The sequence below is a fragment of the Gossypium hirsutum genome, chromosome A05 (assembly GCF_007990345.1).
Source record: "Gossypium hirsutum isolate 1008001.06 chromosome A05, Gossypium_hirsutum_v2.1, whole genome shotgun sequence".
NCBI lineage: Eukaryota > Viridiplantae > Streptophyta > Magnoliopsida > Malvales > Malvaceae > Gossypium > Gossypium hirsutum.
Genome location: NC_053428.1, coordinates 51849045 through 51868587, shown reverse-complemented (window position 1 = coordinate 51868587; position 19543 = coordinate 51849045).

Genomic DNA, 19543 nt, shown 5'->3' with positions numbered 1-19543 from the left:
TCCACGTCTTTCTTGATCTAAAATAACACATTTAACTTATTTAACACTCACATTATCAAATTAATCCTTAACTCAAATTTTGGCAAAATTACAATTTTACCCCTAAACTTTTGCATATTTACATTTTTGCCCCTAGGCTCGGGATTAAACTTTATTCCTTATTCTTATGTTTTACAACATGCTGATCACTTTTCTCTTCTATGGCAACATCAAATTCTCACTCTAACATGTACTTATGACTATTAGGTATTTTTACCGATTAAGCCTTTTACTCGTTTTCACTCAAAACCGAGTAGCACAAGTTGTCTAACATAATTTAAAACCCCATATTCTATCATAAAACATCAAAATACACAAATTTCACCTATGGGTATTTTTCCAAATATGAACCCTAAGTTGAATTATTGTTAGCATAAGCTTAATCGAGCTACCGGGATCTCAAAAACGTAAAAATCATTAAAAACGGGGCTTGGAATCACTTACTATGGAGCTTGGAAGCTTGAAACAAACCCTAGCTATGGAGAACCCTTGAAATTTCGGCCTAATGAAGAAGATGGACAAAAATTGGCTTTTAATTTTGTTTTTAATTCATTTTAATAACTAAATGACCAAAATACCCTTACTACTAAACTTTCCAAAAATTCCTTCCATGTCCTAATTTTGTCCATGAACTTAAAATTGGTCAAATTGCTATTTAAGACCTCCTCATTAATATTCCAAAACAATTTCATACTAAAAACTTCTAGAATGCAAGTTTTGCAACTTATTCGATTTAGTCCCTACTTTCAATTTAAGCACTTTAGGCATAGAATTTCATCACGAAATTTTCACACAATCATGCAATCATATCATAAACCTCAAAATAATTATAAAATAATTATTTCTATCTTGAATTTGTGGTCACGAAACCACTATTCCGATTAGGCCCTAATTCGGGATATTACAACTCTCCCCCTTTAAGGATTTTCGTCCTCGAAAATCTTACCTGTAAACAGATGTGGGTATTGATTTCTCATAGTTTCTTCGGATTCCCATGTAGCTTTTTCTACTCCATGCCTTTGCCACAACACCTTCACAAGTGTAACATTTTTATTCCTTAGTTGTTTGACCTCTCGAGCTAAAATCTTAATCGGTTCTTCTTCGTAGGTCATATCTGGTTGTAGTTCAATTTCTGTCGGTGAAACTACATGTGAAGGATCCGAACGATACCGACGGAACATAGATACGTGGAACACATCATGAATCTTCTCTAGTTCAGGTGGTAATGCTAGCCGATATGCTACCGGTCCAACCTTTTCAATTACTTCATACGGCCCAATAAAACGCGGACTTAATTTGCCCTTTCGTCCAAATCTAAGGACTTTCCTCCACGGAGACACCTTTAAAAATACTTTATCACCAATTTGAAATTCAATGTCCTTTCGTTTTAAATCTGCATAAGATTTCTGTCTATTTGAAGCAGCTTTCAAACAATCTCGAATTACCTTCACTTTTTCTTCAGTTTCTTTTATTAGATCAACTCCATAAATCTGATTTTCCTTGAGTTTAGTCCAATACAAAGGCGTTCGACACTTACGACCATACAATGCTTCATAAGGTGCCATTTCCAAGCTCGTCTGATAACTATTATTGTAAGCAAATTCCACCAACGGTAAGTATCTTTCCCAACTTCCTTGAAATTCCAATACACAACATCTAAGCATATCTTCAAGAATCTGAATTATTCTTTCTGATTGTCCATCAGTTTGTGGATGAAAAGCAGTACTGAAATTTAACTTCGTACCTAACGCGTCTTGCAACTTTTGCCAAAACCGCGAGGTAAACCTTGGATCTCTATCTGAAATAATCGATAATGGTATTCCGTGTAATCTAACAATTTCTCTAATATACAGTTCAGCCAACTTGTTAAGAGAATAATCCGTACGTACCGGGATAAAATGAGCCGACTTAGTTAATCTGTCAACTATTGCCCAGATGGCATCTTTCTTTCTTGGAGTCAATGGCAATCCTGAAACAAAATCCATAGTAATCCGATCCCATTTCCATTCAGGAACCATAATAGGCTGAAGTAATCCCGAAGGTACTTGGTGTTCAGCTTTCACCTATTGACAAATTAAGCATTTGGACACAAACTCTGATATATCTCTTTTCATTCCATTCCACCAATACATTTTCTTCAAGTCCTTATACATTTTCGTACTACCCGGATGAATCGAGAAATAACCACTATGTGTTTCCTGTAGGATCTTTTGAATCAATTCCTCATTCTTCGGTACACAAATCCGATCTTTAAACATTAAGCACCCATCAGCACCAATTCTGAAATCTGATCCCGTATCAGCTTCACACTGTTTTCTTTTGGCTAGCAAATCTTGATCATTTTTCTGAGTTTCAGAAATCTCTTGTAAAAACATCGGTCTTGCTCTTAACTCTGCTAGAATCGAACCATCATCTGACACTTTCAACTGAGTGTTCATAACTCTCAAAGCAAACAACAACTTTCTGCTCAAAGCATCAGCAACCACATTCGCTTTTCCCGGATGATAATCGATAACAAGCTCGTAATCTTTCAATAACTCCAACCATCTTCACTGTCTCAAATTCAAGTCTTTTTGTGACATCAAGTACTTAAGACTTTTGTGGTCGGTATATACCCGACATTTTTCACCATACAAATAATTTGCCAAATTTTCAAAGCAAACACCACCGCAGCCAATTCCAAATCGTGAGTAGGATAATTCCTCTCATGAGGTTTTAACTGCCTCGAAGCATATGCCACCACTGTTCCTTCCTGCATGAGCACACACCCCAAACCATTTAGAGAAGCATCACTATACACCACAAATTCTTTACCTAATTCGGGTTGTACTAACACTGGTGCCTCTGTTAATAACTTTTTAAATTCTTCAAAACTCTGTTGACATTCTTCCGTCCATTCAAATTTAACATCCTTTCGGAGTAATCTAGTTATAGGAGCAGCAATTATAGAAAATCCATTTACAAACCGCCGATAATACCCAGCTATCCCCAAAAAACTTCTAACTTCAGTTACATTTTTCGGTGGTTTCCAATCAACAATGGCTGAAATTTTACTAGGATCAACCCGTATACCATCACCTGAAACAATATGACCCAAAAATCCAACTTCCCGGAGCCAAAATTCACTTTTACTAAACTTAGCATACAACTGCTTATCTCTCAAAGTTTGCAAAACTATCCTCAAATGCTCAGCATGCTCTGTCTCATCTTTTGAATAAATTAAAATATCATCTATAAACACCACAACAAATCTGTCCAAGTATGGCCGAAATATGCGATTCATTAAATCCATAAACACAACAGGAGCATTTGTCAATCCGAATGGCATAACTAAAAATTCATAATGACCATACCTTGTTCTAAAAGCAGTTTTAGGCACATCCGACTCTTTTACCCGCAGTTGGTAATACCCAGATCTCAAGTCAATCTTTGAAAACCATGTCGCTCCTTTTAGCTGATCAAACAAATCATCAATTCTTGGCAACGGATACTTGTTTTTGATTGTCACCTTGTTTAACTACCGATAATCAACACACAACCTCATAGAACCATCCTTCTTTTTCACAAATAACACGGGAGCACCCCAAGGTGAAAAACTCGGTCTCACAAAACCTTTATCAGTCAACTCTTGCAACTGTGACTTTAATTCCTTCAACTCTGCTGGTGCCATTCTATACGGAGCAATTGAAATCGGAGCTGTTCCCGGTATCAAATCAATACCAAATTCTACTTCCCTGACTAGAGGCAAACCCGGCAATTCTTCTGGAAATACGTCCGCAAATTCACACACAACCGGCACTGATTCAACTTTCTTTTCAACTTCTTTTGTATTAATTACATACGCCAAATAAGCTTCATAACCCTTTCTCAAATATCTCTGAGCCAACATCGAAGAAATCATACTAGATAATGCCTCTGATTTATCTGATTCAACCCGCAGAGTTTCACCATTTCCACATTTTAATTCTATAATCTTTTCTTTGCAATTTATTTTAGCATCATGCAATGTCAACCAATCCATACCCAAAATAACATCAAACTCATCAAACGGCAACAACATCAAGTCGGCCAGAAAGTAATGATCCCGAATCATTAAAGGACATTTCTTGCTTACTTTATCAACTATCACGCATTTGCCTAACGGGTTCGACACTCTAATCATAAATTCTGTGTTCTCAACAGGTATATTCATACTAGACACCAGTTTCATGCATACATATGAATGAGTAGAACCGGGATCAATCAAAGCAATAACATTAACATTATAGAGAGAAAATGTACCGATAATCACATCAGGTGAGGAAGCATCTTCATGTGCCTTTATGGCATAAGTTCTAGCTGGAGCCCTTACTTCAGATTTAGCTGCTGAATCTCTGGCTACATTCTTGCTGCTTGCTTCATTTCCAGCTTTTCTCGAATATCTTCCTCTCGAGTCTGCACCACTAGCTTTTGTATTCTGAAATTTTTCTTTTTCAGCTCTCTCTGGGCGGTCTCTAATAAAATGATCCGGAGAACCACATCGAAAACATTCATTTGATCTACACGGACCAAAATGATTTCTACCACACCGCTGGCATTCAGGTTTAACAAATCTCGAGTTCCCTACACTGGCTGCCGAAGTAGTCTGGGATTTAGGACCCACATTTTGCTTCCTATAATTCCCATATGATTGCCCAGCTGAAGCTTGGGAACGAGGATTCATATTCCTTGACTTTCTAGGTTGCTATGAAAATGAACCGCTCATCGGTCTTTTCTTCCAATTTCTAGTCACAGCCTCTACCTTTTTCTTTTCTTTAAGTAGTTCTTCAGCCTTGCAAGCTCGATCAACCAGTACTACCATTTCTTTTAGTTCAAGGATCCCGACAAATACTTTAATGTCTTCGTTAAGCCCGTCTTCAAATCGTCGGCACATCTTGGCTTCTGTAGGAACATATTCCCTGGCATACTTACTTAATCGAACAAACTCTCTTTCATATTCTGAGACTGTCATATTACCTTGCTTCAGCTCAAGAAACTCTTTACATTTCTGATCAATAAACCTTTCACTAATATATTTCTTCCGAAACTCTTCTTGAAAGAATTCCCAGGTTACCCTCTCTTTTGGTACCACCGAAATCAAAGTCTTCCACCAATTATAGGCTGAATCTCTCAACAAAGATGTAGCACATTTCAAACATTCTTCAGATGTACAAGATAATTCATCAACTACCCGGATAGAATTTTCAAGCCAGAACTCTGCTTTCTCTGCATCATCATCAATATTTGCTCTAAATTCTTCAGCCCCTTGTGTACGAATTCTGTCAACGGGGGTTCTGTGAAATTTTATCATATCCATACCTTGAGGCATCGGGGGTACAGGTTGAGGAATTGGGGGAGGTGGGGGAGGTCGTACATTTGGGTTCGTACGAACGAACTCAGTGTACCATGCACTCATCATTTGGAGAAAGACTTCCCGACCCCTTTCTCCTCCTCCCTGACCAACAGTAGGAGGTGGATTTTCAGTCGGCGCTGCTCCTTCAGCCAGAGCTGGCGCATTACTCTCTACTTCATCTGTCACAGCTGGATCGGGATCCATTTACTATATAAAAATCTTTTAAAAAGGTCAGAAGTCGTCACACTATCAAAATTCATACATATGGCATGTATAGCAAAATCCGTACATATAACACGAAGTCCGAGAACCGACTAAACCTGCTCTGATACCACTAAATGTAACGCCCCCACGCCCGAGACCATCGCCGGAGTCGAGTATGAGGTGTTACTAAGCTTAGTTTAACATTTTTAGAACTTTGGATTATTGTTTCTACATTCACAGCTTTTAAGCTACTTGCGTCACAGTCACAAGAAAAATCATATCTCGAGTTACGAAACTCGAAATCAAGATCCGTAAATTTTTCCTGAATCTAGACTCATATACCTATCTACTAAATTTTTTCTAGAATTTTTGGTTGGGCCAATTAGTACAGTTTATTAGTTAAAGTCGACTGGTCTGACCTCTGTTTACTACGAACCACATTTCTCTCTGTACAAAATTCATATGACTATGAGATTTGTTTCTACTAAAACTAGACTCAAAAAGGATTCTTAGGATATAAAATATACCACCTAATTATATCTTTATAATTTATAATGAATTTCTAAAGTTGGAACAGGGGATTCAAAAACTGCTATGACCCTGTTTCACTAAAATTCAAATATCTTCTAACATATAATTCCTTTACCTATTTCATTTGTTTCATGTGAAACTAGACATAATAAGCTTCAATTTGATATGTATTCCATCACCCAATTCAATTGCTATGATTTTTAATAAATTTTCAAACTCGCGTCAGTGTTGCTGCAGTATTCTGTTTATGGCAAATTTCATCCTTTTTATGAGCTTTTATGCACTAAGTATCTTAATAGTTTTCCTTAACATCAAACATAATCTACACTAACCATTTTCATAATTTATCATTATCAAGCATTTCCTCAACCATTCCACAACCATACCATAAGATCATTGACACAAAATAGGTATATTGCTATACATGCCATACTTAAATTTACAAGCCATTTACCAAAAGTCTTCCGGATAGTGTGACTGAGCCTTCGACCTATCCCGACTCCTGAGCTGGCTTGTCCAAAACTACAATGAGTAAGAAGGAGGGAGTAAGCATAAATGCTTAGTAAGTTCATATGCAAATAATAAGTAACATAACAAACAGTTATACCAATCAACATTAGCATACATCACTAAAACACATATCACATTTCTGATCATTTTTCATCATCTTATTACCTTATAGTGGTTGTATCAATACTCAACCCGAGGGTTAAATACATACCTGTCCAAAATATCCATTTCACATCACTCACCAATACTTATCTTTACATCTCGAATATTCCTCCATTGAGTAGAACTTTACCCGTTGAACATATCGGAATATAATTCGGATACATGGATAATTTGCATATAACTGCCACATATTCAATCAAGCAATCATGTAACCCGCCCATAAGCGAACTCGGACTCAACTCAATGAGCTCGGGCGTTCGCATCCATAAGTGAACTCGGACTCAACTCAACGAGTTCGGATGCCTAGTTACATCTCACGAACTCGGACTCAACTCAACGAGTTCGGACATTCGCATCCATAAGTGAACTCGGACTCAACTCAATGAGTTCGGATGCTCAACCATCCTAGTGACATGTCACTTGTATCCTAATCTATTCCTAAGGTTCAAACGGGCTTTTTCCTCGAACACTTATCCTTGCCGTCTTCCGTAGAATGCCGAAATCAATACTCGGTAACAATTATATTTAACAAGTTGTTCACATAATTTACATATTATTTGAAATTAACCACAAAGCATACATTTCATAATAAAATTTAGCATAACATATAATTAACATCAATAACTTAAAAATAACCATTATGCTACATTATTTACACATGAACTTACCTTGGTACCAAAATACAAAGATTTTGCAATTTAGTCCACAATCTTTTCTTTTCCTCGATTGAGGTCGATTCCACGTCTTTCTTGATCTAAAATAACACATTTAGCTTATTTAACACTCATATTATCAAATTAATCCTTAACTCAAATTTTGGCAAAATTACAATTTTACCCCTAAACTTTTGCATATTTACATTTTTGCCCCTAGGCTCGAGATTAAACTTTATTCCTTATTCTTATGTTTTACAACATGCTGATCACTTTTCTCTTCTATGGCAACATCAAATTCTCACTCTAACATGTACTTATGACTATTAGGTATTTTTACCGATTAAGCCCTTTTACTCGTTTTCACTCAAAACCGAGTAGCACAAGTTGTCTAACATAATTTAAAACCCCATATTCTATCATAAAACATCAAAATATACAAATTTCACCTATGGGTATTTTTCCAAATATGAACCCTAAGTTGAATTATTGTTAGCATAAGCTTAATCGAGCTACCGGGATCTCAAAAACGTAAAAATCATTAAAAACGGGGCTTGGAATCACTTACTATGGAGCTTGGAAGCTTGAAACAAACCCTATCTATGGAGAACCCTTGAAATTTCGGCCTAATGAAGAAGATGGACAAGAATTGGCTTTTAATTTTGTTTTTAATTCATTTTAATAACTAAATGACCAAAATACCCTTACTACTAAACTTTCCAAAAATTCCTTCCATGTCCTAATTTTGTCCATGAACTTAAAATTGGTCAAATTGCTATTTAAGACCTCCTCATTAATATTCCAAAACAATTTCATACTAAAAACTTCTAGAATGCAAGTTTTGCAACTTATTCGATTTAGTCCCTACTTTCAATTTAAGCACTTTAGGCATAGAATTTCATCACGAAATTTTCACACAATCATGCAATCATATCATAAACCTCAAAATAATTATAAAATAATTATTTCTATCTCGAATTTATGGTCACAAAACCACTATTCCGATTAGGCCCTAATTCGGGATATTACATGCCCAGCTCCATCGCACGCACATCCCGCGCACACAACGCTCGCGTTGCCTTGAGCTACCCCAACCTCAGCTTGCTCCAGGCCTTCACCCCGCGTGCGATAGCTGCCACCCGCACCATCCTACGGGCGCCCAAGTCCTACCTCTGCTAAACACCCGTGTTGCTGATTGCTTTTAGCCCTGTTGAGCATCACTGCTCCCACACGCATTACGCCCGCATGCCCTAGCTACTTGTTAAACATGCCTCGCAAGAGAACTCGTGGTTCCACTCAAATTGATGAAACACAAAACAAGTTCCACTGTGAAAAATCCAAAGTGAGATACGAAAGTATCTTCAAAAATTAACAGGTGCATCCAGAAAAAGGCTTTACATTAAAGGAGAGCAACTACCGAGACTTTATGTCATGTATTCGTCAAGTTGCTGAAACCCTCAATTGGGAGCTGTTTTGTGAAAAGAGACCTAGTGTGGATGAGGAGCTAGTTCGTGAGTTCTACGCGAGTTTAGCTTCAAGCGAGATGATAGAAGTTCGAGTTCACGGAATCAATGTACCGATAAATTCAAATTCTATTAAAGAGTTCTTTGAATTACTAGATTTCAAAAACGACGAATATTCCACATTGATGAGCAATATCAAGCCTGAAAATATGCAAGAAATTCTCGAGGAACTGACAGTTCAGGGTTCTACATGGACTGTGTCAAAAAAAGGAATTCACACTTGTTGAAGAGAATATTTTGCGCCACTCATAAAGGTATGGTTTTACTTCATCCGATTCAACCTTATGCCTAGCTCACATGGGACTAGAATCTCATTAGAGCGAATGGTCTTATTGTACTTGATCCTAACTGGTAAGACCATTGATGTGGGGAAGATCATCTTGAGGGAGATACGAAATTGTGCCGTCAAACACTCTGGCCCTACTCATTTTCCCTTTACAATAACAATTCTATGCTTGAAAGCTAAAATTCTCGCACATGTAAGGAAGACAGGGTATAGGCAAGGCACATTCACAAATTGGGACCTTTACTGAGTAGTTGGAGACTCAGTTCTACACAAACGAGTTGAAGTAAGTGAGGAACCGGAGGACCCTGATGAAGAAGAAGATCCCACGATGCAATCATTTGAAGTCCCTGATAAGGTAGAATCAGTAGAGCCAGAAGCTGAACTTCATGCTGAAACTTCAATGTTTAGAGCTCAACCGCCTAGTCCAGACCTTCGAGATGAGCTATCAAAATTGATGGACTTAATGCAACATATGCAATTGCAGCAACTAGAGATACTAAAAAATAAGGGATGACTCGATGAGAAGTGCTTTTAAGAAAATATACAATGACCCGTTTATTTTTGTGCCTGAGTTTCTAGATTTCATATTTGAACCATGGAGTCCATTATCAAAGAAGGAGCAAAGAGATTCATGCAAATGCGATAGTGATGGAGCAAAAGATTAGTCAAACTCGAAAGGGTCTGTAAATAAATAAAGGGGGATCTTGAATTTATTTTATTTCTGTTCTTAGGTCATTTTAGGATTAAGTTTAATTAGGAATCTTTTATTTTTTGCATAATGAGAAAAGAGAGGAAAATCACTAATAAAATATGAACAAGTCACAAAGTATAAAGTGTGGCAATGGATATATACATGTCTAGGATTGGATTTAGAAAGAGCTTGACACTTAAGTAGTGAAATTGACTCACCTCCTCTTTTCTAAAATCCTACCTGGTGTATAGTATCTGCTCACTTTAAACAATAAGGACATTGTTCATTTTAAGTTGGGGGGACCGAAAATTTGAATTATTTCCACTCAGAATAAAATTTTTCTTTTAATTATGATTAGGATATATTTTGTTCAAAACTTTGAATTTTGTTAAGTATGCTCAATTTGAGTATGAATAAAGTTCTATTATTTCAATCAATTATTATGTTAGTTTAATAATGACATGAATGAATTTTTAATAAAGCATGGTAAAGTTTTATCCTTTGAAACCTAACTCTGAGACTATATGGCCTAATTTTATTTCGACCCTTACAATAATTAGCCATTACCTTTCGCTTAATGATCTTAAAATTGTCCCAAACACTAGACTCACTAATATTCAAGATGTACTTCGAAAATAAGTTTGGGGGAGTTGAAAAGAAGCATCAATTGCTCGAGAATTGTAGTACACAAAGTAAGTGCTCGTGTTAATTAAAAAATAAAAAATAAAAGGAAAAAGAGAGCACATGTATTTGAAAAAGATGTACAAAAGAGTATATGAAAGTCAAGTTGCTGTATCGAAGGTAAAAATTTCGAAGGTTCGATTGACACTGAGTCTAGGGTTTCTTAAACCAAAATTTATCCATCTTTCACCTACCCCTAGCCTAGCCACGTTACAACCTTGATGAAGACCTATTTATTCAAAATCCTCATGCTACCTACATTACTGGAGAGAAATTGCTACGATCAACGTATGAAGACATAAGTTAAGCTTAATGATTGCAGCTTAGTCTTGAATAAAGGAATAAAAATCAAATTGGTAGGGGTTAACATGTCTTTGTTACAAAAGCATTTAGTCTAAATTTTGCTATTATAATAAGTTGTTAAATTTAATTTGAACAATATGTATACTTAAGTTAGCATAATTATTAGATTTCTTGTTTTTAAGCATAAGTATTTTATATATCCATAATTTTGAGAAAAAATTTGTTCTAAAGGAATTTTTTTTCAAAGGTGTTCCTGAGAAATTTTTTTCAAAATTTGCACATTACTCGGGACGGGCAATGAATTAAGTTTGGAGTGTGGAAACACAAAAAATTATATAATTTTTCATACCCAATTTTACTTAAATTCATGCAAATCCGGTTAAATTCTTGTCAAAAAATAATTAAATATTATAAAATAATTAAATCATGTTAAAAATATGAACATGGTGAATTTATTTAATTTTATACTTAATTTTGATTAATTTTAACTATTTTCGATAGATTCGCGCAATGGGCGAAAATTGGCTCGGCTGACACTGCTGAAAGCACAAAACTGAGAAGCAATTTGAAGTATCGAGGCACTTTAATTTCCAGTCTAAGACGGTCCAGAAATGTGTATTAATTCATAATTTAATTAATTTTAACTTATTCCCCATTTAATGTGGGTTAAATAAATTATTTTTAATTAATAATGGAGAAAGTGTCCATTTGAATCGCACTGGTCGAGCCGAATTGTGTGAACCGAACCAGCCACTAAATGGGCAGCCCAGAACCATCCATATGCTGACCCAAATCAGCATTTTAACTGATTAAGTATGCTTGCAAAAAGGCCCTCAAAAGACTTCTAAATTGCATTCAAACTTTCAACTTTGCCATGTGTCTGACCGGCCAAGGGAGGTCTCTTTGGCAGCTGGAATTTGCTATTTTTAGCAGCCACAATCAGCTATAAAATCCACCCATTGCTGATCATTCAATGCATCACTCACTTCACATCATTCTCTCATTCCCTCTCTCACTTTTCTCTCATTTTTTTCCATTCCATTCCCTCTTGTTCAAGTGCCGATTTCTTCTCTTGGGAAAGAGACTTCTATCAGCCATTTTGGAGTAGCAATTAGGTGTTCATAAGCGACCTTGATAGCCAAAGCCAACGAAGAATGAAGAATGGAGCAACTAGTCAAGCCACGAAGAAACACTGAATTTGCCTATTGTTCCCTAACTCTTTAATTTTTGTTGTTGTTTTGATGAACAAGTTTCTGAATATTTATGCTATTTAAATGGTTATTTTAATCAATTCAACTTAAATTATGTTTGTGTTGGGTTGATTATATTCTGCCTGCATGAATTGTTAAAATGATGTTTATGCTGTTATAGGCCTCGGTAAATTGCTTGGTTAAGTAAAATCATGCCTAAGTTATTCTTGCGTTATGACTGTGAGGTAACTAATGAATTAATTATTTAAACGGATTGAAATTGTAATTAATTAACACAGTACTTAATCAGTGCATGTTTATTCTTCTAAGGTAGCTGAAGGGTAAATTGGCAATGTATCTAGTGATATTATTGCCTTGCAAAACTTGCAAGATTATTGTGATTAAATTGTTTCAAGGTAGGGATGCCTTGTTACTTCACAAAGTCTTTTATATGCTTATTAGACTTATTTAATCGTTTGAATTGACATAGGGATATATCAAGAGATGAATGGATTTTTGTATGTAAATTTGTTCATAAGTTAGCAAATTACTGGGTTGCTGTGAATTTATTCGTAACAGTGTAAACATGAGTTTAATAATTCTAAGTTAAAGGAATATGATTAATCCAACACAAGTATGTTACCTTGATTAAATCTCAATTGAAATCGTGCATTAGAACTCCTTTGTTTTATTTTTAATTATTTACTTAGTTTTTAAATAGTTTTTGACCATCTTTTAAAGCCAAATTATTTTCACCTCACCAAAGTGTTTTATAGTTAATTTCATAAATAATTCTTTTACAGTCCCTATGGCTACGATAACTCGACATTTACTTGTCACTTTATTAATTTTTACGATTGTGTACACTTGCACATTTTTTTCGTCGTTCCATCAGGCACATTCTATCAAGGTTGACTGTGGTGCTGTGAGTAGAGGGCAGTAACCTTGTAACACCCCGTACCCGAGACCGTTGCCGAAGTCGGACACGAGGGGTTAACAGACTTAATTCCCTTATTTTTACAGTCCATTTTAAAAATTTCCAGACTAGCTGGCTAACTGCGTCACTTTCACCTTAAAAATCATATCTTGAGTTCCAAAACTCGAAATCAGTTTTGTAAATTTTCCCTGAAACTAGACTCATATATCCATCTACAAATTTTTTTCTAGAATTTTTGGTTGGGCCAATTAGTACAGTTTATTAGTTAAAGTATCCCCTGTTTCAGGGTTCTACTGCTCTGACCTTCATGCATTACCACTTATATATCTCCCTGTACAGGGCTTCAATACTTATGTCGTTTGTTTCTAAAGAAACTAGACTCGAAAATGAATCTATACATATATGGCATGACTTCTAAATATCTCTGGTTAATTTATAATGAATTTCCTAAGTCCGAACAGGGAATCCAAAAACCGCTCTGGCCCTGTTTCACGAAAACTTTAAAATCTCATAAAATACTGTTCATATGATCGTTTCATTACTTCCCTATTAAAATAGATTCATCAAGGTTGAATTACATAATTTATTCACTATTTAATTCCATTCTTACTATTTTTAGTGATTTTTCAAATCCACACCACTGCTGCTGCCAGCATCTGTTTTTAAGGTAAACCTTACCTATTTCATGGTTTTCTATGAATCAACTAGAGTTTGTCATACATAGCATCAAAATAATCATAATTAACCATTCCCAATGGCTAATCGTTACCAAACATTTCCATACCCCTCAATGAACAACATACAAGACGATTATAATGCTATGCTCAAAGTGTATATAAGCCATTTTCGCATGGCTATCCAAATTTATACAAAACCAAAGGGTACATGACCAACAACAAAAAGGGTAGTCCTATACATGCCATTTTCAGAGTTCAACCAAAAGTGTACCAAAAGGGCTTTGATAGTGTGGACGACTTCGACTTCGACAATCCCGAGTCCGATAGCTGACGAACCAAAATCTATAAAACAGAGATTCAAAGAACGGAGTAAGCATTTAATGCTTAGTAAGTTTTGAGCAATAAAATTAGGCACAACTGAAGTATAGCATTCATATAACTAAACGGATAATTTCATATACACATATTCTCAAAAATCAGTCCTACTTCACATTTCCAACCCTTATATTCATACATAAGGGATCAACTTAACCAAAGGCCCGAAAGCTCACTAATCGACTGAGCGGATAATATTTAAACGAAATCACTACTCCAATGCATATACGAAACGTACCTTATCGTTGGGATTTTACGAGCGTATTAATTGAAATTATTACAGCAAGATCGCTCATTCCCAAACCAAGTACCTTCGGGGTTTAGCCGGATATAGCTACTCGCTCAAATGCCTTCGGGACTTGGCCCGGTTATAGTAACTCACACAAATGCCTTCGGGCTTAGCCCGGTTATCAATCCGAATATCCATGCACATATCAATAAATCATGATACATCAATATTTCATTTTCGTAACTAGAATTCAAACACAAGTCACTTATCAAGCATTATCATTTTCAGCTCAAAAGCTACATACAAAGGGCATGATTTTGATTTGCTTATAACATAATCTAATCGAATTATAATCTAAGTTTGATTACTCGAAAACTTACCTTGGATGTGGTCGAACGATTTCGGCGGCTATTCGATCACTTTTTCCTTTCCCTTATCCAACTTTGATCCTCTAAGCTCTTGAGCTTAATAAACAAATAAATTTATTCAATTACTTATCCAACTTTACTATATACAAATATCTATTTATTTAGCTTCATTTCGAACTAATATTAGGCAACCGATCATATATTCTCCCCATGGCGATATTCAAACATTGTAGCCAAAGAATCACAATTATCGAATGTTTAACTATGATCGGACATATGATATTACCCGTATGTCTTAAGCTAATTGCCGAACCTATTGCCTCAATTTGTGTACATATCAAATATAGTAATCCTTACTTGAACTATTAACCAACCTTATCAATGAACAATTATACTTAAAATACCATATATATATATTCATAAGTGCATAGATACTATGTTACCAACAATTATTTCCTTGCTTAGCAGCCGAACCAATATACACATTACTCCATATCTACCCGTCACGTTTACTCTACTTAAACCGAATAAACTTGCACATAAGGTCCTTGGCCGAACCTCACTAAAAACAAGTCAACCAAAATCTTAGTATTCATCTTGTGTATAACCTTATTTACCTTCCAAAAATCACAAAAACATCAAACTCTTAATGTTTATGTACAAGGCCGAATCTTAACATGATCCAACCTCCAACTCATTCATTTCAATCACTCACACGGCATTTGTTCAATTCTTTAGACAAATCTATGTTTGGCCATTGTACTCATGAGCATTAAAATTTATAATTTGACTACTTAAACCCTTCTCTTCAACAATTCTTCATAAAACATAAAGATTATAACCCAATCTCATCCTTTAATAACTAAAACCGAATGCTCAAGCCATCACTAAGATTTCGAAATTTTTGCCATGGGTTGTGTTAGAAATTAGCTAATTAACTAGAAACAAGTTTAAAATTTAAGAATCTAACACAACATACTAACCTCCCCTTAAGCTCAAGGTGACCGAAACCTCTCTTCTTCCTTTCTTCAATTCGGCCAAGAAGAACCAAAGAATGAAGCTCTTTTTTTTTCTTCTTTCAATTCACGGCAATGAAGGGGGCAACCACACACATTTTTTTTTTGTTTCTCCTCCTACTAACACTAATATTTTATTGCCCATGTTCTTTATTTTATTATTCCTAACATAAGCATTAACATAACATGTTTATGACATGTTTTGCCCATAACATTTTGTCCACCCTCCTTGTCATGGCCGGCCACTTACTAATTAAGGGGGAAATTGACATGCAAGTCCACCCTTTTGATCTCATGCACTAATAGATCCTTATAGATCGACCTATCACATTTCAAAAGTGTCACACATAAGTCCTATTAGCTAAATTCACATGCAATTGACTAAATCGAAGCTTAAAACTCTCACACATTCATATTCACATATTTTAGACAATAATCATTATATTCAAATAATTTGGTGACTCGGTTTAGCGGTCCCGAAACCGCTTTTCGACTAGGGTCACTTTAGGGCTGTCACAGTCTTTACATCTCCAATTCCCACATTGCCAATGGTCCCAGCCCCATCCACAGAATCAATGCCTCCTACAGTCTCTCTAATTTATGTCTCTGATCTACCACTAGTAGAGAGTCCAACAAAAGTAATATCTCCAGTTCAATCGGTTACTCCTCCCAACAATCCACTACTCGATGCTCCTTCTGGTAATGTAGAAGGGCTTATTCCTTGGCGTGACATTATGAATTTAGGTCTATCTTCTACCTCACTAAGTTTTATTTTTCAACAACAATAGGATTCAGTGCCCCAATAATTAAGGGATACTTTTTCCACTTACCTATGTACCAATTCTGAAGGGTCTCCTCTTTTCCTTATGGTGAAAACTGCCAAGGTTTTATTAGTGAAACACAACCTTTGGAATAGGGCTCTTGAAGATGCCAGTAAGCATTGTAATGATAAAATTGCAAATTTAGAAAAGTTGTAAAAACTGGCAAGGACTCTTTAGCTCAACCATGCCAAAAATATCAAGAGCCTAACAATCTAGTCAGAAGGCTTGATACTCATACCATAACATTGAAAGGTAAAAAAAAAGGATGCATAGAATGAGTGTGAGTAGTTTAAAGAGGAGGTCAATCAATTGAAGGGTGAAAAGTCTATATTAAAGGATAAGCTCAAGACTTAGGAGAATGTTACAAAGTAGAATTAGAAAGTCTATGTTGGTCCCATGAATAAACTTTTGGAAAGTTTTAGGAGGATGCTTAAAAGAATCTTAATGATACTCTACTAGAGTGGAGATTTAATTTGATTCTACATGCCCAAGTGGTTGCAGGTCCTCTCGATCTTAGTCATGTAGATTTCAACTACTTGAGAGACATTTCTACTAGGTCACTTAACTTTAACATTTATCATTCCTACTACTCCTAGAGCTTTAAACAATGATGAAAGCTTGACAAATGAAGATCATCCTCCTGAAGAAGAGACCCCAACTAAACCCATAGAACAGACCAATGAAGGAGAGGATTAAGATTTTTCTTGTTAAACCTTGTTCTTTAATTTTCCAATAGTTCAATAATATTTTCCACTTTATTAATGAAACTATATTTTGTCCTTCCTTTGTCTCTTTATTACAACATTACACCATACTAACATAACATACATCTTTCACATAAATAAGAAAATTCAACATACTTGAGGAACTAAACTAGGTTGGGCATATTACGCATATAGGGCCGACTCACTTAGTCGCTAGAGCATCAACTGAATCGAGGTCTACTACCAACTTGTAACACCCTAATCCAATTAGATTCACTGAATCTGAATCATAGGTGTTACTACACACAATACTTAACAATTTAACAAAATTGTTAACAAATCTTATTTTCCTTAATTATTTTATTTAACATTATATCTGAAAAACTTATCATATGAAAATAGAGGAAGTAGTATAAAATAACTTCTTACATAAAACTTGTTATAGATCATTACAATATAAGAGTCTATAAAAGATAAACACTTAAGGTATGTTCCTAAACTTCACCACATATCTATTGTATGCATAATAGCCCACTTCGTTGCTACTTTGGCATACACCTTATATCACCCCTCTTGGCGAAAACTCATACCACACACCTGAAACAATAACAAACACTATAAACTCAAGAGAATTTTGTGAGGTTTATCACAAAATTACCTCGATGGATATTTCTATTCTTATAATGACTTCTGTGCACCAACCTAACTTTTGAATCATTTGAGTCAAGTGGATACCATTACAGTTTTATTATACTCTTATACATCAACTATTATATTCTTTTCATCCTCATATATTCTTATTCCCACTAAATTGAAGATCCTCACAAACATTTCATAAACTCTTTTTCACGTATTTATTTCTCAACAAAACATACCATTAGAGTCCACTTCCAACAAACCATGCCTTAACACGTACACTTATTTTGAATAGTTGTTCACTTACATTTATCATGGGCGAATACATATATGTTTGGTGAATACTTACGCAAAACTAGATTCCATCTAATTCATACTCAAACATACCCTAGTTCAATACCATACACACTTATACTGATAAAATATTGCTTAAACCATTTAGATGAATTCTATATCATTTTATTTCCAAAACCCACAAACTCAAGATAACACTAACTCGGATTCAAAACAATTTAAGAATAAGATATAATACAACTCAGATGTAGTGGATTCTATATATCTCGGATCCAACCTTCACATAACACGTATTAGATTATCTATATTTTCTTAAGTCTATCATAACTACCAATACACCCATTTTCAATGTTTATAGATCATCATGGCGGATACACTTCTTAACATACAGATAAATGACTCTTTTAGTGAAATCCTTTAAAACTTATTCAATTATATCATAGCTCTTATTTAACTATTAACCTTGGGCATCTCAATACCTTATTTAGCCATACTTATTACAGAACCAGCATAATTTATTCATTTCTTATCATGAAGGTCGGTATTCAAATCTTACGAGACATTCTTGATAGATCATGCTACATAAGCCAAACAAAACACGCCATACAAGCATCATACAGAATCTCATGTTTACTATCCCAACAAATTTCATAGAAGATGCCATGGGTCTCTCTGTCATGGTCTTATACAAAGTTTCATGTATTGTGATATGCCATTTTGATTTACATATTATTAAAGGCTACACCATGAACTTATATACAGACAAATCATATCATGTCAAGGGTCTTAACCATTTGATCTTACACACATTCATGTATTGTGTTTTGCCTTTCCAATCTCAACTTACTAGAGGCTACACCATGAATGGCTTTAATTCATACCAAGCTACCATAGGCCTCTATCTCATGGTCTTACACTCATTTTCAAACTATGATATGCCAATCTGGTTAGCATTGTAACTGTCCTACTAAAGGCTTTGCAATGAAACATTTCTCATTACTTACTTACCTAGAAGTGATTGCATTCTTGTCTAACATTCTTTTTGTTTCACAATTATACTTGCATTCTTACCAATCAGTATTACAACTAGCAACAACCACTGCTTAGAAACATAATTTCACTATTACAACTCTTACGGATACAATTTACTTATCATCCCAATCACTGACAACCTTATGCAAAACTTTGCACTTACAACTTACTGTTTAAATACCACATACTGACTTACTCAATCAGAACTTAACATGTAGAACTGAAATATTTACCCTGAGATGAAATAACCAATGGTTAAACTCAGAATCTTACCTTCCAGTTTAGTGAGGAAGAGATATCAAAAGAATTA